We start from the raw sequence: 24,606 nt of genomic DNA, 5'->3' as shown, positions 1-24,606 counted from the left end.
CAGCCCTTCTCTAATCCTTTAAAGAATCATTCTCACACTTTGGAATGTATTCCTTTGAATAGGATTATTTAAGGGCACATTTTCAAGGATGTTTACTGCAGCAACGTTTGTAGTGCCAAAGCCTGGAAGCAATGTGCCTGCAGCAAATAGGGCAAAGACCGAATAAATTCTGCCACTTCACCATGGCCTGTCATGCACCTATTAGCGAGACAAGAATAAATTAGGACTTAGATTCCCAAGAGTTATTATTGAGTGAGAAAAGCAAGATGCAGAAAACTCAATAGTGTATAATCCAATTTTTCTAAAAAGCAGTAAAACTATGTATTTGCGTGATGTGTCATTCCTAAATAGAAATATAAGAAAATAGAGAAATACATGCTTGATTACTAATAGGTTTGGAATTTGTTGAGGGAGGGGCATGGCTGATTTGCATTGAGGGGAAAAGGAATAGAGAGGAAAAAGCCCAGCAGGAAACGAGAAAAAGCAGGGGGGGGGAATGTTATGATTAACATTATGCATTCATATAAAATTACCTATCTGTAAAGAAAGTAAAATATTTAGGTTTTACAATAACTTTCACAGAAAATTATACCTTCTTTTTTGTCACAGCTTCTGTTTTAAAGGATTTTATTAATTGTTAAACCCTTTAGAATAGTTCCTCAAATTACCTACACTTTATTTGCAAAACTCAAATTTATTGAGGCCACAGAATGCATTACACTCAACATATATATTGTTAGTTTGTTTTTAACAGAGTTTAATTAAAGGATCAATAAAGTCACAAATCATATCTCACTTCATGGCTTGGCCGATGTCCAAGTCCTATATGTATGCACTATAAAAGGAGACTCCTTTTTGTCTATTATTAAAGACCCAGCGCCTTCCATCATTGCTGGCACACGGTAGACAGCCAATTCTTGCTGAATTTGTGGAATAAATGACTATATGTGATCATTTTTATGTGTCATTAGAAATCAGACTTCTGAAGTTATATGAGGTTTAATTGAAACTTTTCTCTTATCCTACTTTTCTATTCCTAAACCCAAAATGATTTTTTTTTAAAAAGAAAACAAACCAAAACCTAGAAAATTCTAAACATTTCAAGATCCTAACTTTCAGAGCAAAGTAAACACCCTGAAAGTCTGAGAATGCAGAGTTTTTCGTATTTAAAAAGAGATCCACGTGGAGTGAACTAGTGTGGTACATTGTCAAGGATAAAAGCATGGGCCTGGCAATCAGACGACCACGATTCAATTTTTTGTCCTTCTGCTTAACAACTGTGTGATCTTGGGGAAGTAACACAGCCTCTCTGTGCCTCCTCTGTAAAATATTGTGAGACTTGTATGAGGTGGGGCATACAGAACTCCCAGTACAGGTCCTAGCATGTGACAAAAGCTCAATAAAGTGTTTTACCACATAATTAATAATGAGGTGAACAGTTAAAATAATAACAACAGAGTCTTTATCATCCGTTTGTCAAATGACAATGGCTTTCCTGTTTTAAGCAGTTACACTGCCAGGGTCTATACGGAGTACTCCAGTTACTCACCACACCTCCTAACGGCAGAGCCGAAGACTGGAGGTCAGGAGTGAGCCCAAGTTAGAACTGGGTAAGGAGTCAAGAGACCCCAATTGGAGGTCAAGTTAATAAACCTTAACAAGAATAAACAGACAAGCAGACACCCAAGGTCTGCGTGAGATAGTGGTTAAAAACCAGGCAGGTCAACAGTAGAATTCAGGAAGCAGAATACTCAGAGAACCCAGAAGGCCAGGATAGGGAAATCAGGCCAGGGTGCTCCAACGCCTTAAGGGAACTTGCTCTGGAGGGAAATGCAGGATCTGTCAGAAAGTTCTTGTCTCTCACCTCCCTGCCTGCAAAAGTCTTAAACTGCCAATTAAACCTGGATGTGGATATCCCTGAATTAGTTGGGAAGTACAGGAATTAAATTAAATGAATTAAAAACTCTCATAATAAGATTAACAACCCATTTACTCCTTGCTTACCTATTTTATTAGTTTTTTTTTCTTTTAATCGCCCTAAGAAAGGTGCAGCCGCACCCTCCATTTATCACAGATAACAGGCACAATTGCCATTAACTGTACTTAGCGAGTTCTTCGGAGCCAAGTAATATGCTACGAGCTCTCCAGTTCCCACTGCCTATGTGATGATTTGTGAAATCTTCTTATTTTTTAAATTAGAAGATGGCTTAGGACACAATGACCTCACGCCTGCCTGGGAGACGGGGCTGGAGTGAGAGTAATATGTTAAGTCAATTTTCAGTGGAACAAAACAGGAGCAATGCCCCATTTATGAAGTTAAAACATCTGTCCAGTCAGTCTCATTGAAAAGGCGTATGATGAGAGCTCCTGAGGCTGAGGAAGAAAGGACAAAGACTGATAAAAGCATACACTGCAGGACTGAAACAAAGCAGCTGTTTGCTGGTGGCCTAAATATGAAGCCAGGAAAGCAAAGTGCAGCTAGGGAGAATGTCCTCTGGTTTCCTGGGTAACGGGAGCCCTAGACTGCAAGGAATGGAGCTGAGAAAGGTGCTTGCAGAGGCAAAGCAAGGAACACGCCACCACCGGAGACTCCACAGGCAGGTAATAGCTCATGTTCAACAACTGTAACTGGGCAGGTGTTCAACCAGAGGCGGGAAAGATGATCTAACCCAGAAGTCCTGATGAATTCTTTTTGGAAATCCATTTCCACGGCAGGTAGACACAGTTACTTAAGCAGCATTCCTTGCCTTGCCTAATTGAATATTGATTGAAAAGATGCATTTAGTGCCTCTAAAGTAAAATAAGTGGGTGCCGTGCGCAGGGGAGGGCTCAATAGGTCACAGAGAAGGGTTTCCTGCTGATAAATGAAGGGTCTGAAGCATCTCTCCTTCAATAACACCTGCCCTGCTGGTTCCTTCTGTAAGTCATCATTGTTATTCCAGACACTAGCCACTCTAATAATGCTATCAAATTCACTTGAACTCAATTCACTGGAAGAAAATTAAAAAGATTCATCCAATTTGATACTTGAAATACCTGCAAATGGGCAAAATGTGTTTTATTGCCATTCTAAAGCCAGGCTTCGTCAAAATGTTGGGTTCTGTTTGAACCTCGAGACGACGTTCCTTGCAGTTAATTGCTACATAAAATAGAGTCCTTTTATGACAAAAGCATAATGAGATAATCATAATTTCTAAAAATCAACAATTTAACCCTGCTCATTTGGATGGACAGCACATCTGCAGATGGCTTAAGGAATAACACATCTTTAAAGGCACATACTTTTTTTTTTAGTGAAGAGAAAGGGACTGTCCTGTTGATTTCCTGTTGGATGGGAAAACATAGCTTTGGCAGGGCTGCCTTGTGAAGGGTTGTTTACCGCTTGGAAAAGGGTTTCCTATTAGGCATGTACTGAACATGTTGCAATGTCACAGAACAGTGTCAGCTGTGTCGTTGCCAAAAATGACATCAATTCTCACCCCCACAAAGACAGACATTGTTAGGAGTACCATTAATGAGGCATGCACTTTCTCTTTCCTCCACTTTTCCTCTATGGAGTAAGAGATCAAGGCTTTCTAGTGGAATTATCTTTCTAGGGGATAAAAAAAACACTTTAAAAATGTTGAACCATGAATGTTTTAAACAATACAAAGTTAATGAAAAAAACAACAGCAAGGGATGCACATATGCATTGTTCTCACAAGGTATTTACTATGTAAACTGTTTTTAATCCTCTAAAATTTTATGCTGCATTTATTATCCATTGCTTATGTTTCATCCTCTGATGAGCTATAGACACTCAGTAAAGATTTCCCTATTCTTTACGCTGTTTAGTAGTCATAAATAAAAACTACCACTGCTTAATAAATTATTTTTAAACATAAGCCAAAATGACTATAATTTTTAAGTAGTTTTGTATGGCCTTTTCCTTCATTCCATGTAGAATTGCTACAATGTAATGCCTACAACATCATTGCAATTATCCTCTCTTGTTACTGGGGAGGAGCCTGAGATCAGAGAGACCACTGGAATAGACCAGAGCCACACAGCAAGCAAGTGGCAAAGCTGGGACTCAAAATCTCTTCTTTCTGATTTCAGAACTGCTTGCACTCTCTGCTGTGACTGGCTTGTCACTGTGGAGGAGAGGTGGTTGTATGAGGTGACCTTGGCCTCACCCTCATGCTAGATCCAGTTAGATAGAGTCAGGCCAGAACAGAGAGAGTTTTTCTTAAACTCCTTCAGAGACTGTTCATCCCCTCCCCTCTGCCCTAGGCATGCTGGTTCTTGGAACAGGCACTCGCCCTACCCTGGAAAAGAAGGTGGGACGTGCCCCAGTACCCTTATCCATCCTGCCCCTTCCCATATAATCCCTTAATGCCTGCCACACATCACAGAGGATATCTGTATTGTCCTTACAACACCCAAAATGGGTCTGGTATGTAAATTCATTTAATAAACTCTTAATGTTATGCTGGAGTTGTCAGCCTCTTCCCTCTGTCTCTTAGTCCTGTGAAATTTTATGTAACAACCAATATCCTATCTGAGCAATTGCAACACCAAGAAAAACTTCGGATGAGTAGCTGACCTGCAGTTCCCCATAGCAGATACACAATGAAAAGGGCTAAAAGAAATGGAGGGAGGGAGGGAGAGAGGAAAAAAGAAAGGACCAAGAAAGGAAACAAGAAGGGAAGGAAAATGTGAGAAGTGCTTTCATTTATTAATTTATCAAATATGTCTTGAGTATTAACTAAATCCCAGGCTCTGAAGGGAGCTAGAGACACAAAGGTTAGCAAAATCATTCATTGTCTCTCATCACACAGAGTTGACAGACAAGTATGAGATATTTTCATTAATCAAATAAAAACAACGAACTATAAAATCACAACCTTTTGACTGCTACAGGGCAGAGCTATGTGACAGTACTGAAAGTGTGTAACAGGGCATTTGACATAGTCGGGGTGGTCAAGGAAGGCTTGCCTGAGATAACAACAAAGAAAAAACCTTGCTAAGTAGATGTTAACATGAAGGGGAGGGAAAGCATTCCAGACAGTGGGAACTGCATGTTCAAAAGCACGGGGTTGCGCTGGGGGTTGGGGAGGACCAATAAGTATACAGGACTTAAAAGCAGGTGGGGAGGCTGGGTTGGAGACAGTGGGATGGCATATGGGGGGAGACAAAGGAGGAGAGGCACTTGGAACTAGGTCTTCTAAGGTTATATTAAGGTGCTGTATTTCTCCTAACAGCACATGGAAGCCATTGAAGGTCACTCAACTTCTGAAGGTCTTTCTAAAGTCACGTTAATTGGGAGAACACGGCACTCAGAGCCAGGTTAGTATGCTAACTACTGCAATCATCTGGTGTGGGGCAGGGGCTTGGTTTAGGGCGACAGCAGTGGAAACTCAGAGAAGCAAATAGAATTAAGACATATGCAGCACATTGTAGCTATGGTAATGGTTGTGGGTATGGTTATGGTGAGAGTATGGTTATGCGAGCTGAGGGGGAGTAAGGTTTCAGGTTTTTTGTTTGACTAACAAAACACACGAAGCTGTTACTCAATGAAAGAGAGAAAAAAGAGGGTGAGGTTTGCTGGGAGTTGATCACATGTTGTGACCTCTCACTCCATGGATCCATGTCTGGTGTTCAGGTAGTAACCATCACACATTATCTAAGGATTTTAGACTTTTAGGATGGGATTTATGAATTGTCCTTTGGCAAGTGAGTAAGTTTATTTTTGCTATCAGGCCAAATAGTTGAAAACCAGAAAAGCTAACTATGGTGGTCACCATAGTAGAGATTATGGAGATTTCCAATCTCTGCATTCTAGCTCCATGATAGCATAGCGTGTTGGCATATCAGTTCTGTCTAAGGAGTTCAGAGTAGAAGTGACATGCATTATTTCCATGTGGGATCATGGAATAGCTGGTGAGAAAACTCTAGAACGTTCTTTCCCTATGACACAGAGATCAGCACCATTTCAGATACAAGGTGATCCATTAGCCTCGGTCTCACAGGACGCATAACCTGCATAAGAAACAACCTCTATCATTTTAAGGCATTGAGATCTGGGGTCGTTCATTAGTATTGCAACCTTGTCCATCCATCCTGACTTCTACAAGTGCTTATTCAAGCCAGGCACCTAAAGAGAATGGGAATGCCTTGAAAGAAAATATATCGTGTTCTAGGGGAATTCACCTTCAACAGAAGCAGAGAATGAAAAGAAAGAGAGGGGAAAACATAGAAGAACTTTATGTCTCAGAAGCACTCTGAGGGAAGTGCTTCAAGGAGAGAATGGTCAAGTGTCCATTACTGCTAAAGGATCAAGTTTCAAAGCGGGATAAAAATTTCCACTGGAGTTAGCTGCAGATGTTCTTGATGATCTCAGCAAGATGTCTTTCATCAACTGAAGAAGAGAAAGGCCGAAATAGGATGGCTTTAAGACTGAGTGGGAGTTGGAGGAAGTGGGAAACTATAAACAACCCCTTTGCAAAGCCTGGACAAGGAGAGATTGAGGACAATGAGAGACAGGCCAAACACAAGCATCTTGAAAAGAGGTTTTTTCAGCTTCGTGACTGACACACTTCATTCTAGTGGAATAAAGTATCATAAACTATAATTATTCAGAATCCTAGTTGCTGAGATGAAATAACAATCACCTTCCATGCAAAATCTAAAGCACTTACATGAGGAGGGACTCAAAACACAGAATTTATGTATTAAAATGTGTGTATTTATTGGTACCTGTTTAAACCTCAGTCACCTTCAAACTACCCTCCATTTAAGGCAATGCACCTATCCAGTGTATCTTTTACAAACCTGTTCTGTACTTGTTATTTTTTAATATAGAGAAATACATGCACCTGCAATGTTACAGCTAAATTTAATTGCAAGGGATACCTACAGATTGTAACATTATTTAGACCTTTCCATATCCTTGCATCATGATCAAATTTGGTTTTATCAGGCAGAAATGTGTTTCTAGAGAGAACACACAGTTTATATATGGGAAAGACTGCACTGACGCCATGTTAACAAACAAATTGTTACTACATAAAAGCATTTTTTAGTCTTCTCGCTTTTATTTTTTTTCCAATTTTTTATTTAATTATTTTTCAAGTACAGTTTTCTGTCTATTACTCCCATCCCATCCCACCCCCCATCCTCCCCCCTCCCTCCCATTTCCACCCTTCTCAGTTGTCCATGTATCCTTTATATAGGTTCCTCTAAATCCCTCCCTTATTTCCCCTGAAATTCCCTCCCCTCTCCCCTCTGGTCACTGTCAGCCTGTTCTCTATTTCAGTGTCTTTGGTTATATTTTGCTTGCTTGTTTGTTTTGTTGTTTAGCTTCCTGTTAAAGGTGAGATCATATGGTATTTGTCCTTCAACACCTGGCTTATTTCACTCAGCATAATGCTTTCCAGTTCCATCCATGTTGTTGCAAAAGGTAGGAGCTCCTTCTTTTATATTCCCAGTGCCTAACACAGTGCCTAGAATATCCATTGCACACCCTTTCACTATTTCCTACTGGCATCCTTTCAGTCAAAAAGTATAATTGGCAATGAGCTGATTAACAGTCTGTTAGTTGCTGATGAAATGGCTAATCCCTAAACTTCATAAAATGTCTTATTCAGATATTTTTTTGCAGCCTTACAAAATAGCAGCCACTATCCAAGGGAAAGATTCAGTCTGCCTGTACAGCTTTTAATTCCTGGTAGGACTCCATGTACACATACACATTTAAAGGCAGCAAGGAAAATCCTTCGAAGTCAAAAGCAACTTTTCGTCAAATGCCTCAAATGTGGCAAATAAGTGTTAGGTGGATTGTCTATCTTAGCTCAAATCCTTTCAATAAACCTAAGTGGTAGTCATTAATAATTACTGTTCTACACACCAAATAGAGTAACACTAGTTCAAGTCCATATAGGTAGCAGGTGACCAAACCAGGACACTAACCAAGCCCCGAATGTCACCAACAGTGTTGCACAAAATATTGTGAATGTTCTTTTATTACAAACACAAATATTCAATCTCCAGATTGGCAAGCAAATAGGCATAGAATCTCATTCACATCTGTGAAAACTGTGGCATATTTTAGGAATATATTACCTAGAGCTAAAAGGTAGAAATTCCTTTTAGAGTCTGCTAAGGACTGTTATTAAAGGCCTGAAGTGGAGCTTGATTATGTAGCATTGGCAAAAGAAACTCTGCAATTGTAAAGTCTTATTTTCTGCAAAAATATTACCTATGTATTTCAAAGGACCTTCTGAGTTCTCACATAGTGGGCAAAATAACAATACTAAAATTATTTTAAACAATGTTCACATTGAGATAAATTAATGGGGGTGGAAAATCCTTTCTCATTCTACTAAAATTTATTATTATGTTTCTATTACATCCTTTCAAATTCACCATTTTCCTGAGTGAACTTAAATGTGAGACGATTAGTCTCCCATTAGTATACAGGACATTCATGAAGGTGCCTACTTTATTCCCCATCCCAACGAACATGAAATGATTTAATTTAAAAACACATCACACCTACAATGTGCTTCACATCCTGGTTGTGTCAATAACCTTCTCACCATAACCAGGATTATCGAAAATTTACAGACATTATTTTTTTAAACAAGGCTAACGGAGACAATTCCTTTGAAATTCCAAAATGTGAAGTACCCTCCGAATAGTTGGACCATGCTCTTGTCGCGCTGAGAATATTCATTCTCATTCATTCTGTAGAAATCATATGTAGCTGACAGTTACAATGCCAATACGCAGGTGATATGGGGAAATGAAAGCACTTTCCAAATCACAAAGCGTGGGTCGGAAGTACTGACAATGTTCACATGTGATTGTTTTGGACAAGACCGAGAGAGAGACCCTCTGAGTTCTGTTTCTCCACTTTCACAAATTAAATAATGACACCTAATTCAAGGACTCATGATGAGAATAACATGAAAAAAGCCTCCTGTAAGCTGCAATGCCAACTTGGATAAATATGTGATGTATTATAACATGACCGTTAACTGTGCACACACAGAGTAGTTCCTGTAATGGGTAGTTGTTGCTATATTTTGTTGAAGTGCTTGTTTGCTGGCCAAAGAAAACATAATTTTTTTTTGCCCATGTTAAAACGATGCTGTTCTATAAAGTGTGAAGTTAAAAGTATAATAAAATCTCACCTTCTCAAATAAATACATGGAACTCAAAGCACTAATCCAGAGTTTAAATTGACTTTGGACATATCTTAAATTTGTAATTCAGCTGATCCGTTTACCTAATAAACTTTAATACTGTTATGCTTATCATTTCTGTAAATACACATTGTATGAGGATAGCCTTGGAGGATATAGAGAATTATCCTGGGAAGAAAAAAGAAAAAAGTGCATGGTACTTATAAGCACTAAAGGAATAATTACAATTATTCTGGAATGCAAAGGCATTAGAAGTTGAATCCAATGAAGGGTATATTTGACCTCAGTACCTCAAGATAAAGGCACTTTGAAATACGTGACTGTAAAACCTAAAAGACAGTATTAATAATTGCCTTACAGGCCCACAAATACAACTATTTCATTATAAATTCTAAAAATTTTTTCAAAGAAAATTATTTCATTATATGAGATCATGAGGTTCCAGCCCTTGAATAGCTAGCTGCTTTACAATTCTCAGACTTTCCCAAATTCTGCAAGCATAAGTGCACTATGTAAATAAAAAAAAGCATTGCATCATGCTTTAATTACTCTAACTCTGACCACATTATCATTTTCTACTCCATGCAAGGCCACTCAGATAATATACAATGCAAAAGGGAGGGGGGTAAACATGTGAAATAAAAAGTCCTCTAGTCAAAAGCATTCCTTAATCTTTAAAATTGAATAATTCCATTTTAATTAGGCAATTAAGGTGACGTAATTATATTTTTAAAAGGACAAGTGTCCAGCTTTCCTAAGACTACTGAGGGTCTTTGCTAAAAGCTAAAAGTAATTCTGATCATTTTCTACTGGAGTAAGCAGCATTAAGTTTTATGCTCTTGTGTAGAAGGTTAGAGTATGTGGGTGCTGTCTGGGACAAGGGCGAAGGTAGCTAACCAGATTTCCAGATGCATGCTCTTTTCCAAGTGTTCCCCTTATATTTTTAGTGTGTCTGTCTCAAATGAGCAGCAATATTTTCCATTCATTTCTTGCTTAGAAATCTTACTAGAGAAAACTGGAAAGGGTTAAGAATAAAGAACTGCCTTTTGGGGGGGGGGGGGTCTGAAGAGAGTTATAACCATTGGGTGAAAATCAATTCTAATGATTCTCCTACACTGTCTATCCTTAATTGAAATAAAAATTATTTACGGTTTAACTATCCTCAATACTCTTCTCAGGTAAAGCTTTAAATCAGAAGGATGTCTTTCCTGTACTTCAATTCAATATGTTACAGACTTCTTGAGGATGTGTGACCATGGCTGAGTTGACTACAGACAGAAATGACACAGAGGAAGATCTGCCCAGCCTCTGATTTCACAGAACTTCAGGGCCCTGTAAAGTCGGTTCAGTCAATTTCATCCCCAACAAATCAATAGGTGTAGGATGATTTAAGTTCACCAACAAAATGCAAACTATACAAGAGAAATCCCCATTACTGTTAGGGTCAAGACTCCACTGCACCTGTTCAACTCTGTCAAATGCAATGCTTGAACGAAGGCACCTAAGCAGGTTCATTTGCATCTTAGTTTTATTTCAATTTTTCCATTTCAAAAATGTTTATTTTAATTTCTTTTTTTTTTTAGTTTTTCATACTTTAAAAATAAAGTTACACTGATGAAAATCTTTAGTGGTAAGAAATTTTAAATCTTACTTTGTAAACACAAACAGAATTATGCAAATTAAAATGGAAAATGCTCATGCATAGAGTCACCTAAATGATGAGATTTCATAAAAATATGTTGCCAGTGAATATCAGAACAACTAGCATCTCCTGTGTACCAATAAGAGAAAAAAGAAATTCTGCTATTTCGATTTCAAATTAAATCCTGATTTGAGAAAGGTTCAATGGGTGCTTAGAATTGGTTAAGCATGCTGGTTTTGTCTTTGCACGCCCTCTTCATACGGAACATCTAAAAGGTGATCCAGTGGAAGCACACAAGTAAGCTCATGCAGTAATTTGAACGTAGCCGAGTTCCATAAATTAGAAACTTATTAAGCAATTATTAATTCACCTATAAAATCCCAGAGAACAGACTGGTGCTAAGGATCACTTTCATTGTGTGGTGACTTAATAATTCTCAGTAAACATCAGCCGAAATAACTAAATGAAACATGGTCATTGATAGGACTGATTGGTTGGCTAGAATATTAAAAAGTGAATATGGCTTAAGAACGTAAGCCTCATCAGATTGGCTAGTGGGGCTAAGAGACAACTGGGGTTTCACCATGGAATCGAAGCAGTTACTATTATAATTAAAGGGAGAGAGATTGTTGATCCAATCATTGGGAGCTGGTTCTTTTTTTAAAAAACATTTTTAAAAGATTTTATTTATTTATCTTTAGAGGGGAAGGGAAGGAGAGATGGAGAGAAATATCAATGTATGGTTCCCTCTCGTGCATCCCCTGCTGGGAACTGGCCTGCAACCCAGGCATGTGCCCTGACTGGGAATTGAACCGCGATCCTTTGGTTCGCAGGCTCGGGCTCAATCCACTGAGCTACACCAGCCAGGGTGGAAGCTGGTTCTTGTCAACTAGTTACAGCATTATAAAATCTGAATATTGCAACAGTACATTGTTTAGTTGGTAAAAAGTTGACTAGCTTGATATTTAAAGTCAAAACTTTCTTTATTCCAACCAATTTTTACCAGTCTTACAAAATAAAAAGCTCTGCCATTATCTATGGTTTTGTTTAGTGTTGTTTTGTTTTATTCCTCACTTTGGAGACAAGAAGAAAGCCTTCGGAGACCCATGAAATGTCTCATTTTAAAATGCTAACATAGTTAACAGTTATGCTTATCAGTGTGAGATTAATTTAGAAATCAAAATTAAAGCCACAAATTTAAAATGTTCAGTTCTTTTCAAAGCTTAAGATTCACTCAGTAATCAATAATTAAAATCAACTCAAATTAATTATAATACCACTAACATCCTATGGAGTGTTAGGTACATAGTTCATAGCTAACCTGCATAGAGTAAATAAAATATGATTCCTATCCTCAAAAGTAATCCCAAATTTGGGACAAATCCCAAATTTGTCAACAGTCAGATATCTGGCATTACATACCATTTATACCAATAACGTGGCTTCTAACAATTCATAAAAAAAAGAAAAAATCATTTTCCTTGCTGCTTTCTGGATAGACTAGAAAGTGTTAGAATTCAGTTTCAACTACAGCCGAATGGTACAGGTACAGTTGTAACACAGCAAAAGACATTAGGACTTTTACAATGTCTTACTATATGAATCCAGAAGAAGCAGCGCCATTTTATGCCTTTTCAAAAGAATCATGAATGTCTAGCATGATGAAGACTGTCCACAAATCAACCTAGACGACACTGTATCTTTCCATTTCTTCAAAGTCTGAAGAAATTAAGAAAGTGCTAAAAATCACTTTCATCAGACGGTGGGTAGACTGTTGTGAACACTAAACTTAGATATAAATATGTGGAACACATACCCAGAGCCAGCATTTATTCTGAAAATTCACTTAATTTATCAAGTCTTAGTTGCCCTTTGGAATATGAAATGAAATGTGTGCTTTGGAAGTGAGATATTATAGGCAAAAGAAGTTTTTAAATTATATCACAAATAAAAGGTACTGGTTTTCCAAGAGTAAATATACTAATCAATAAAGAAATCCCCGAAGTCCTCAGGAGATGGCTGTATATTTTGTCTCTGTCTGCATTTTTTTTGTCCTGAAAGTAAAGGAGTTGTCAAGCTATGGTAGACAGAACAGCGGCCTCTAAACACACCCATGTCCAAATCCCCAGAACCTATGAATGTGTTGTGACCTTACAGTGCAAGAAGGACTTCAAAGATGCGATTAAGTTAAGGATCTTGAGAGTATCCTGGATTCTCTGGGTGAGCCCGAAAGGATCTTTCTGAGGAAAACAGGGAAGCAAGAGAATGAGAGAAGTAGATATGAGGATAGACACAGAAGTCAATGATGTGACTACAAGCTAAGGAATGCAGGCAGCCTCCGGAAGGTGGAAAAGGAAACATATTCTTCCCTAGGGCCTTCAGAAAAGAATGCAGCCCTACCAACACCCTGACGTTAGCCTAGTGAGACTTAAGTCAGACTTCTGCTTCCTGGAATAGTAAAACAATACATTTCTGTTGTTTAACTCATTAATCACTGGATTTGTTAAGCACCACTAGGTAACTAATACGCATGCCAAGGGAGACTGCATAGTTAAATTCTAGCCCACTGGACTATAACCACAGGGCTGCGTGATACTAAGCCAGCCCCTCTCTATTTCAAAATCTCTCAGGTCTCCTCCATCTGAAAAACACTATAATTAAACAAAACAAATTCTCCTTCCTTTCCCCTTTCCCAACTTCCAGGCTTCCTCCCCTCCTTGGATTAAAATAGTTATTTCCTCTTGTGAATTTTATGACTTAAGGAGAAGATCATTTCTAGGGCTAACTGATATGGTAGAAACTGCTGAGGGATAATGAGGCCCACTTACCCTGCCAAGCCATGTCAGCTGCTTTCCTTCATTGACAATAAGTAGGGAACTTCGCTTGCTCACTTCAGTTTTCCCTGAGTCTATTTTCCAGGCTTCAAAATACACAGGCAGAAGTTACATAGAAATGCAATACGAACTCAAGGTCCCAAGAGAGTAGTTAGTTTCCTGGGCAATTATATGTAAAAATGTCCTCATCAAGATGATTCTTTTAAAGATTGTCTTCAGCACTATGGTTTTAAAAATTCATGATTTGTCATCCTCAATTGTAAGTAGGGAATCTATAAGAATCCGTGGTTTCTCTGGATAAGGCCATTTACTAACAATGCACTGGACGTTGAAACAGAGGGTCAACTAAAACATGCATAACAATAGCTGTAGCTAAAAATTGTACTTGTACTTTCTTCAAGGCTAAATTGTAACAATTTTAACAGGAGCCTTGAATTCCAGGAATAAGATGCCTGGAATGTAAATACTTTAAATCCTTAAACATCAAACTTCATCACAATTACAAACTGGGTGGGTCATTATTCAATATTTAAAATAATAACCTGAGTCCTGGCTAGTGTAGCACAATGGATTGAGCACAGGCTAAGAATCAAAGGGTCACCAGTTCGATTCCCAGTCAGGGCACATGCCCAGGTTGCAGGCCAGGTCTCCAGTGGGGGCCATGTGAGATGCAACCAAACATTGATGTTTCTCTCCTTTTCTTTCTACCCCCTTCCCCTCTCTCTAAAAATAAATAAATAGAAAATTTTAAAAATAAAATAATAACTTGAGGTTTTTATTTTAAAACAATAAGGAAACAGTATGTTACCATACGAGTACTCATACCCTTGTAAAAGAAAGCTGTTAAATTTCCGTGGTTAATCCAGTCAACAGGGAGGCATAGGTAAACATGCTCCACCTCTTCACACAGCCACAGAAAGAATGACAACTAGACTTCAAAACAAATAACACCCAGAACTGCCAGAAAATTGAGCTATATGGAAAGCTGACAACCAAAGATTTAAAGAAGCCAAACTCATCCAAACAGGTGGGAGGGGCAGGAACACAGACAGGCGGAGAAGCGCTGAGAGTCAGTGTGGCGCAGAGAGGCGGGGGCAGAAGCATGGTGGGCAGTCCCTCACTCACGTGTGGTGAACAGAAATCAGGAGGGATACCTTGGTAGCAAGTGACCCCAGCCCCAGGCCAGACCAGAGAGCCCAGGGTTCCAATGCCAGAAAGATAAATCCCCTTAACTCCTGGCTGTAAAAAACCAGAAGGGGTTGGGGCAGCAGAAGAAACTGTCAGATTTTCAGGAGACTTTGCTTAAAGGACCAATACAGACTTAAAATGTATGCAAACACACCCACTTTGAGATTAATACCAGGGCAACAGCTAGAAAGGCACCAGTCACGCAGGGTGAGTGCCTGGCCAACCTCTAGAAGCCAGGCAGCAGCATGGTCCCATCTCTGAGCCCTCCCTGCACAGAGAGCCCCAAACCAGTGACACTGGTTGCCCCACCCTGGTGACTACCTAAGGCTCTGCCCCACACAATTTATAGATGTCTTTTCTACAATAAGCCACACTACTGAGACAGAGACTCAAAGCAGCTCTACCTAATACACAGAAACAAACACAGGGAGGCTGCTGAATTGAGGAGACAAAGAAATATGGCCCAAATGAAAGAACAGAACAAAACCTCAGAAAAAGACCTAAATGAAATCGAGATAACCAACCCATCAGATATAGAGTACAAAACACTGGTGATCAAGATGGCCAAAGAACTCACTGAGTACAGCAACAACAAAAGGGAAGATATGAAGGATACACTAAGTAAAATAAAGAAAAATCTATAGGGAACCAACAGTGGAGGGGATGAAGCCAGGATTCAAATCAATCATTTGGAACACAAGGAAGAAATAAGCATTCAACCAGAACAGCTAGAATAAAAATAATTTTTAAAAAATGAGGATAGTATAAGGTGCCTCTGGGATATCTCCAAACATACTAACAAGCAAATCATAAGGATGCCAGAAAGAAAAGAGAAAGATCAATAAACTAAAGGCCTATTTCAAAAAATAATGAAAGAAAACTTCCCTGATTTGGTGAAGGAAATAGATGTACAAGTCCAGGATGTGCACAGAGTCACAAACAAGATGGACTCAAAGAAGACCACATCAAGAAATATCATAATTAAAATGCCAAAGATCAAAGATACGGAGAGAATCTTAAAGGCAGTAAGAGTAAAGCAGAAATAGTGGGTATTTCTTATCTTTGTAGAAAGGAGCTCCCATAAGGCTGTCAGCTGATTTCTCAAAAGAAACTTTACAAGCCAAAAGAGACTGGCAAGAAGTATTCAAAGTGATGAAAAGCAGGGGTCTACAGCCAAGATGACTCCATCCAGCAAAGCTATCATTTAGAATGGAAGGGCAGGTAAAGCGCTCCCTAAATGAGATAAAACTAAAGGACTTCATCATCATCAAGCCATTATTACATGCAATGTTAAAGGGTCTTATTTAAGAAAAAGAAGACCAAAACTATGAACATTAAAATGGCAACAACTTCACACTATCAGCAACTGAATCTTAAAAAAAGAAAAAGAAAAAGAAAAAACTTAAGCAAACATCAAGAACAGGAACAGAATCACAGAAATGGAGATCAGAGGGAGGGTTATTAGTGGGGAGGGGGAGGAGGATAATGAGGGGGAAAGGTACAGGTAATAAGAAACATAATTGGTAGGTACAGAATAGACAGGGGGAGGTTAAGAATACTATAGGAAATGGAGAAGCCAAAGAGCTTATATGCATGAGCCATGGACATAAACTATGGGGTGAGAAAACTGTGTGGAGCAGGGCAAAGGGGAAAAATTGGGACAACTGTAAGAGCATAATCAATAAAATAAATTTTTTAAAGTTCTGTGGTTAAGATGACCCAGCAATTTCCACTGCCAAGCATTTACCCAAAAGAGAAAATGAATATTTGCATACTTGTACATTAATGTTCATAATATCACTATTCACAAGAGCCAAAAAGTGGACACTTAAATGTCTATCAACAAATGAATGGATAAACAAAATACGGAACACCCTTATCATGGAACATTATTCAGCCATAAAAATTATGGTGTCCAGAGACATGCTACACTGTGGATGAACCTCAAAACATGGTAAGTAAAAGCCTCCAGGCACCAAAAGTTATGCATTATATGATTAAACTTATATAAAATCCAAAGTAGGTAAATCCATAGAGACAGAAAGCAAATGAGTTGTTATCAGGGCCTAGGGGGAAAAATAAGGAATGGCAGTGCCTACAGGTTTTCCTTTAGGGATGATGACAATATTTTGGAACAAAAGTTGATGGGTGCATAACACTGTCAATGCTCGAAGTGACACTAAATTGTATATTTCTTAATGGCTAATTTCATATTATGTGAATTACTCCAGTTTTAAAATGAAGTTTTATGGTTAGATAGAACTGAATCCCTTTTGGCCCTGCCACTTATAATGCGGCCTTTGGCAAGTCATTTAAACTCTCCCCTGTGAAAATTAATGGACAGAACCCTCATTGAAATTGGAGTTGGGAGGGCTCGTATGGAGAGCACTCATCTTACCACTTACCCTCAATTACTCCAAAAAAAAAAACCAAAAAAAACAGAGTACATTCCATCTCCAATAAGATTTTTTCTATTCTACTGCTCTAGCAGTGTGGAAGGGGATCTCCTCCTTGCCCAGCAATGATGCAGCCAATGAAAAGCTACTACACTTTGAACTCTTAATTTCTCCCACTGAACTCTTATTTATAATAGTCCCTCCGAACTTCCCTTTCCTCTATTAAAAAACAAGTTCTTCTCCTTTTTTAAAAATATTTTTTTATTTATTTTTAGAGAGAAGGGGAGGGAAGGAGAGAGTGGGAGAGAAACATCAATGTGTGGTTGCCTCTCATGTGTCCCCCCTGCTGGGGACCTGGCCTGTAACCCAGGCATGTGCCCTGACTGGGAATTGAACCGTCAGCCCCTCGCTTCACAGACCCATGCTCAATCCACTGAGCTACACCAGCCAGGGCTCTTCTCCTTTATTCTCTGAACTTGTGTGTACTTCACCAGTAGACCATATCCCAAATTTAATGCTTTCTTGTTCCTAAATAAACACGTTTTGCTGACAAATACCTAGCTATTTGTTTAAGGTTAACACCAGTCAATTTTCAAGGTTAAAGTAAATATTAAATGAAATACTGTATGTACGTTATCTGATGCATAGTCATTTACTAGAAAAATAAAACTGCCTTTCTCTGTACCTTTTTTATCCCCTCTGCAGGCTACTGGGACTTTAGGTTACCACCTTATAAATATAAATAGGCAGTAGGCAAAAGAAAAGTATGGCGTTGCTCTACAACTTCTAAAAATGAATCTTAATGAAATAATCAGATGAAAGGGTGATGTTTGAATCTTCCAAAGTATGCATCACACACACTCTCATAGATATTAAATATACCTCAGTGTGGTTGGTACCAGACAGAACATGTGAAAACCAAATGTTCCTCAATAATAGGTTGGTTCGGTAAATTACGACACATCAGTTCAATAGACTATTTTGTAGCTATTCTATTTGGGATGTAGGTTTGTATTTAATGACACCGAAAGATATTCATATCATAGAAGAGAGGGAGAGAAGACAGTTTCAAAATTTTGTACATCACATAATCCCTTTTATATCACTAAAAAAAACCACAGGAAAAAAAGACTGTAAGAATATACACATACAATGTAAACAACTTTAAATGCTGATATTAAGAATGACCTTCATAAAACTTTTATAATAAGAGAGTCAATAAAAACATACCTATTTTGGAAAAAAGATGTAAATCCCCAAAATATATAAAGAACTCCTACCATTCAACACCAGGAAGATAATCAATCCAATTAAAAAATGGACAAAGGACCTGAATACACACTCCTCCAAAGAGAACATGCAGAGGACCCAAGAGACAAATGAAAGGATGCTCAGCATCACTATACATCAGAGAGATGCAAATTAAAACTGCAATGAGGTAAGACCTCACAGCTGTCAAAATGGCTGTCATTAACAAATCAACAAACAAGTGCTGGTGAGATTGTGGAGAAAAGGGAACCCTAATGCACTGTTGGTGGGAATGCAGACTGGTGCAGTCACTATGGAAAACACCATGGAATTTCCTCAAGAAACTAAAAATAGAATGCCTTTTGACCCAGAAATTCCACTGCTGGGATTATACCCTAAGAGCCCTGAAACACCAATCCAGAAGAACCTATGCACCCCAATGTTCATAGCAGCACAATTTACAATAGCCAAGTGCTGGGAGCAGCCTAGGTGTCAAACAGTAAATGAACAAATCAAAAAACTGTGGTTCATTTACACAATGGAATACTATGCCGAAGAAGAAGGAACTTCTACCTTTTGTGACAGCATGGATGGAATTGTAGACTATTATGCTGAGTGAAATAAGCTAGTTGGTGAAAGACATACCATATGATTTCATCTATAAGAGGAACCAAATTAACAAAAATAGACTAACAAGCAAAATAGAACCGCTGGTATAGAAACATGGAACAGACTTGAAGTGAACTGAGGGGAAAGGGAAGGGATATCATGATGGAAAGAAGGGGAAGGGTGTAGTTAAAGAACACATATGAATGACCCATAGACAAAGACAACAGTGTGGGGACTGACTATGGGAGCAGGCAATGGGATGGGCGGAGGAAGGCACAGGAGGGAAAAATGAGACAACTATAATAAAATAACAATTAAAAAATGTCATGAAGAAATTTGAGTAACATACCTTCTTCATTATCAAACATAGGATAAAATCAGTCTACTTATAAATGTAGTTCCCTCTACTTCTGATGTATAAGATTTTATAACTGTAGTAGAGCAGAATTTTCTTTTGTAAGAAATAAATATAGCATTTATTAGCTGTGTTACTTCTGAAAAATCACTTAAACTCTGCATATCAAAATGTTGAAAAGCTGAGTTATTTCACCGATACAGAAATAACAGTCCATCACCATGTGTAGGAGAAAAAGAACCAGAGTCAGCATCCAAGTGCTTAGACCTTGAGAATGCTAATACGATCCTCTAAAAACTTTACTAGCACCCTTGGGAAAGTCAAAATCATAAAATAAGTGTTCCTGATATGTACACAGGAGATAAAACCATCTTGCATAGCACAGCACAGCACATGCACGTGAACTTTTAAACCCTCTCCTTCCCTGGGTGTTTAATTTGTAATGAAGCTGACATCCTAGAAAAGACCAGAAAAGTATATAGAGATAAATGCAGGTATGAATTCTTCCTATTGTCAAATTCTGAGTTTTAGATTTTTTAAAGGATATACAACCTTTTGGCATCTCTGGGCCACACTGGAAGGAGAGGAGTTATCTCTGGCTACACATTAAATACACTGTAACATGTAATCACACAAAAAAAATCGCATAATGTTTTAAGTAAATTTACGATTTTGTGTTGGGCTGCATTCACAGCCATCCTGGGATGCATGTGGCCTGCGGGCCGCAGGTTGGACACCCCTGAGTTAAAGATGTTTTCAAATTGTTTTAACAACTAAATTTAGAGGATGGGACAATAAAATGAAAATGTAGTGGCTTAAAAATTAAGTGTGGTAGAAAACAACTGAATTAAGTGCGGTGGGGCCATTACCACTTAAGGTATTTCAGCAGCCCAAAATTTCCATTAACAATCATGAATCAGTCACTTCTACCAAAGTACTGCGTTTAACCATGATAATGATTCCAACAGTAGTAGCATGTGACACAGAGTCAGCTACACTCATGATGAATGGTATGTCCCATGGTGAACCCCAACCAAATACACCCCTACAAGGCTCTGGGACTTGAAGCTGCCCAAATATATATCCTGCACCATAAAGAGCTTAATTGATATAATCCAAACCCACTGTTCCCATATGTGTCCTGAAATGGTTTCTAATTATTTTTATATGGTTATTGTCTACAACAAGAGGTCTCCTTCTTTATGTTTCTACTTAACTGCCATCATTTCTGCTACTGCCTTTTTGCTACTGCCCACCCTACCCCTATATTCTCCACAATACTTAGCAAAATGCTGGATATCTGGTAGATGCTCAAATATATATTTGCTTTGGTCAAAATAGGAGGACAATGAAAGCAGCCAGTATGTCTTATAACACAACTTGTCTCTCAGTGATACCTAACAGTGATACCTACTTATACCAAACCCCTGGGGCTTGACAAACACACACAGAATGGCAGACATGCTCAAGCAACCATGATGTGACATGCTTGAGAAGTAGTGATGGTTAAACAAGATGCTTTGAAGATGTCCTGACATGTATCTTTGGACATTACCATGGAACTTGTTTACATTAGCTGCAACAAATAGTGTAGGCTACAGAAAGGATAAATGGAATGACCCAAAAGAGTAAAAGGAAGAAACACCAGGAAGACAAATGCTCACCATTGCTACTGTAAATAAAAAGCAAATATGCCATTTATTAGCTGTGTGACTTGTGAAAAATCACTTAAACTCTGCACATGAAAATGTTGAAAAGCTTCCCTGGCTGGTGTGGCTCAGTGGACTGAGTGCCGACCTGTGAACCAAAGGGTCTCCAGTTCAATTCCCAGTCAGGGCACGTGCCTGGGTTGCAGGCCGGATCCCTAGTAGGCAACATGAGTAGCCAACACGAGAGTTGTGCATGAGAGGCGACCACAAACTGTTGTTTCTCTCCCTCTCTTTCGCCCTCCCTTCCCCTATGTCTAAAAATAAAATAAAACTTTGTAAAAACTAAAAACAAAAAATGTTGAAAAGCTGACATATATTATGGTTGGGTATCTGTTAATTTCAGTTATACCCCATTTGTACCTAGTACAAAATATTATGTCCATCTTCCTATCACTTTCAATCGCTACTTGTGAAGTTCCCTATATATACCAACCAGGCTACTTTTTAAAAAATATGTTTTTTGTGCATTGAAATTAAAATGAGGAAATATTTAGTTCTTACCCAGGTATTTTAAACCCATGTTGTCAGTTTAGGGGAGGAAGAGAATTTTCCGCTACCCTTTTAGGTTCTTCAGGCTGGTCAACTAACCAAATTGACAGGTTAACAAGAGAAAAATAACCAAATTTTATTACATAACTACAAATGGGACCACCACATACATGAGCAGCTGACAGACAGAAAGGTAAAATAACGCCTATATTGCATTCTGGGTTAAGGTTGAGGTAAGGCACCTATGGCTTCAGAAGGGAGGACGGTCATTCTTAGGCAGTAACAAGAGCAAATATTCAGTAATTAGAAGGTTGCCGCACCCTACAGATAGGTTTTAAAAAGTTATCTCTGGTAATACTCTTAGTATGGGCTAGGCCCCCAATTTAACTTCTTTAAGAGGAAGGTCATTGTTTCTTGCTACCCCACTTTTGATTGCCTTAGCTCATAATAATTAACATGCCAAAGAAGCACATGTTGGGGAGGCCTGGTCTATACCCCTTCACCATACAGAGACCCAGAATTTAAATGTATAAAATGTACATACATGACAGAAAAAAAAAGAGCTGGATATTTATCAAGTTCATTGAGTTAACTGTGGTCTAAAAATCAGATTTTTAATAAATCATGCATACCATATCAACTTATATATTCTCCCACTTTAAAAAGGCTTGTTTTGAATTTTTTCCCCAAGCCATTAAAAATAAGTTTATTCTCACACAGCAAAAGGGTGAAATTCTAAAGTGGCTAGTTTTTTCAAAATAAATGTATCTCCAACAGTACCATATTTTCCCAGGCCAAAATTAGGACATATAGCTTGAAATGTAGGTAGATAATTCAGACTATTTGAAAATCAGGCCAGCTGAAACAAATCTAGGCTAAATGGTTATCGTACCTATTTTAACTTAAATGACAAAAAACATTGCTATATAAAATACTGCTCCCTGAAAGTATTTTGTTGCCACAAAGTCAATAGTGAAAAAAAGAACCAGGATAGCTGTTTTCATCACTATATCCACAGAGTCTATCTCCATAAGTGACAGAAAATAGACATTTAATCTGTACTCGTTCTTTGAGTGAATGTGAAGGGAGAGGAGTGTGTGAGTGTGTGAATATGTGAGAGAGATTTTTTTCCCATGGCAAAAAAAAAAAGTACCTTGGGCACATTTAAAATGTCTTGTTTTTAAAATCTTACTTAGTTCCCAAATAATGAAGCAGATATGGTCTACAGAAAAGAAGGGAAGCAGGAAACAATGGAGGCCATGCACAAAGCGCCCACAACACTTCTACCCTTCCCACAATACTCACTCGACCCGGGCGGGATACCTCTGGCCTGCCTGCCCGCTGTGGCTGACAAGGCAGCAGCCTTTGATGATACAGTAGAAGAACATGTGATCAACAAAGAGTACAAAATATAGAAAAAGAACGCCTCTTTTTTTTTACGATCTGGTGATGACCCATGCTCTGGTGTGCCCCAGCCTAACTGCAGTGGCTTCCAGAGGTAACCAGACCAGAAGGGAAAGATCTCAGCATTTATAGACTTGCTCTGGGGACACACATGTCAGATGAACAAAACCACCTTGTGATAGCCAGTGTGCAGCTCCCTAAAGATGATGCTCACCTTGCTACTTCACGCTACAACAGCAAGAAAGGGGAATTTGCAGATTTTGGCTTTTAGTGAAAAAATTAAGATAGAATTCAGACCACACATGAAGGAGAAGGAAACAGAGAACACTGTGTACCACCGAACCTTGGCATCATTGCAACGAAGACTCCATCTACCGATGTTCTTCTTTTGGACTATACGAAATGTCCTTCTACACCAGGTCCTTGTGGAGAGTGCAATCCAGTCTTGCATCTTTGCGAACATCAGAAGGGAGACTGTAGGCGTTCTTGGAGCCCAAATCTCAATGGGCACTCAGTGCTTCAGAGGACCATGCCATTTTCCTGTGGGACATCAGTACTGGTCCAAAGGAAAAGTTGTGGCTGTGAAGGCCATCTTCACAGTGCATATAGCAGTAGTAGATGTCTCCTGGCATCTTCTTTGGGTCAGTTGCTGATGATGAGAAAGTTACGATTTGGAATACTCATTCTAACAACACTTCCAAACCAAGCCACTCAGTCAATGCTCACACTGCTGAAGTGAACTCTCTTTCTTTTGATCCCTATGGTGACTTCATTCTTGCCACAGGGTCAGCTGATAAGATGTTGTCTTGTGGGATCTGAGAAATTTGAAACTTAAACTGCATTCTTTGAGTCATACAAGGATGAAATATTCCAGCTTCAGTGGTCACCTCACAACGAGGCTATTTCGGCTTCCAGTGGTACTGATCATAGACTGATTGTCTGAAATTTAAGTAAAATTAGAGAGGGACAATTCTCAGAAGATGCAGAAGATGGTCTACTGGAGTCGTTGTTCATTCATGGTGATCACACTGCCATGATACCTGGTTTCTTCTGAGATCCCAATGAACCTGGGGTGATCTGTTCTGTGTCAGAAGACAATATCATGCAAGAGTGGCAAATGGCAGAGAACATTGATAACAATAAAGAAGACCCTGAGGAAGCATGGGTCCAGAAGGACAGAAGTCTTAGAAACATCTGCGGTTCTTGAGATTTTAGGCTTCCCCTTTTTCCCTCTCAAGCCACAGGTTGACTTAACAGTGACTTTGAGACAGAGACTTTGTTCCTCTATCTGTCTGTAGTAAGTACCACCAACAATGCTGTTAGCCCAAACCTAGGCTGTTTTCTAAACATTAGCTGGGCAAGGGAGGCTTGGTTCAGTAAAGTCACAGACATAAATTTAAATTTTCTTCCAAAATGTTCTAGTAACAAAAATTGAAAGTAGCCACCGAAAGGGGAATATTGTGTGTGGTTATTTTATCTTTCTTCTTATGCTACATCCCCAAGTTTTTCAGACTCATTTAAGTAAAGGCTAGAAGTAAGGAATA

The 24,606-nt window shown here is 38.7% G+C and overlaps 1 pseudogene; it reads left to right on the top strand.

Moving 5' to 3' along the window:
- The first annotated feature begins 23,092 nt into the window (after nucleotides 1–23,092).
- LOC118986885 (histone-binding protein RBBP4-like) lies at nucleotides 23,093–24,250 on the top strand (annotated as a pseudogene).
- The last annotated feature ends 356 nt before the right edge of the window (nucleotides 24,251–24,606 follow it).

Source organism: Sturnira hondurensis, unplaced genomic scaffold, assembly GCF_014824575.4.
Source record: "Sturnira hondurensis isolate 20B ecotype Veracruz unplaced genomic scaffold, ASM1482457v3 Scaffold0004622, whole genome shotgun sequence".
Lineage (NCBI taxonomy): Eukaryota > Metazoa > Chordata > Mammalia > Chiroptera > Phyllostomidae > Sturnira > Sturnira hondurensis.
The sequence above is the reverse complement of the archived record's forward strand: the minus strand, read 5'-3'. Positions and strand labels throughout refer to the sequence as shown.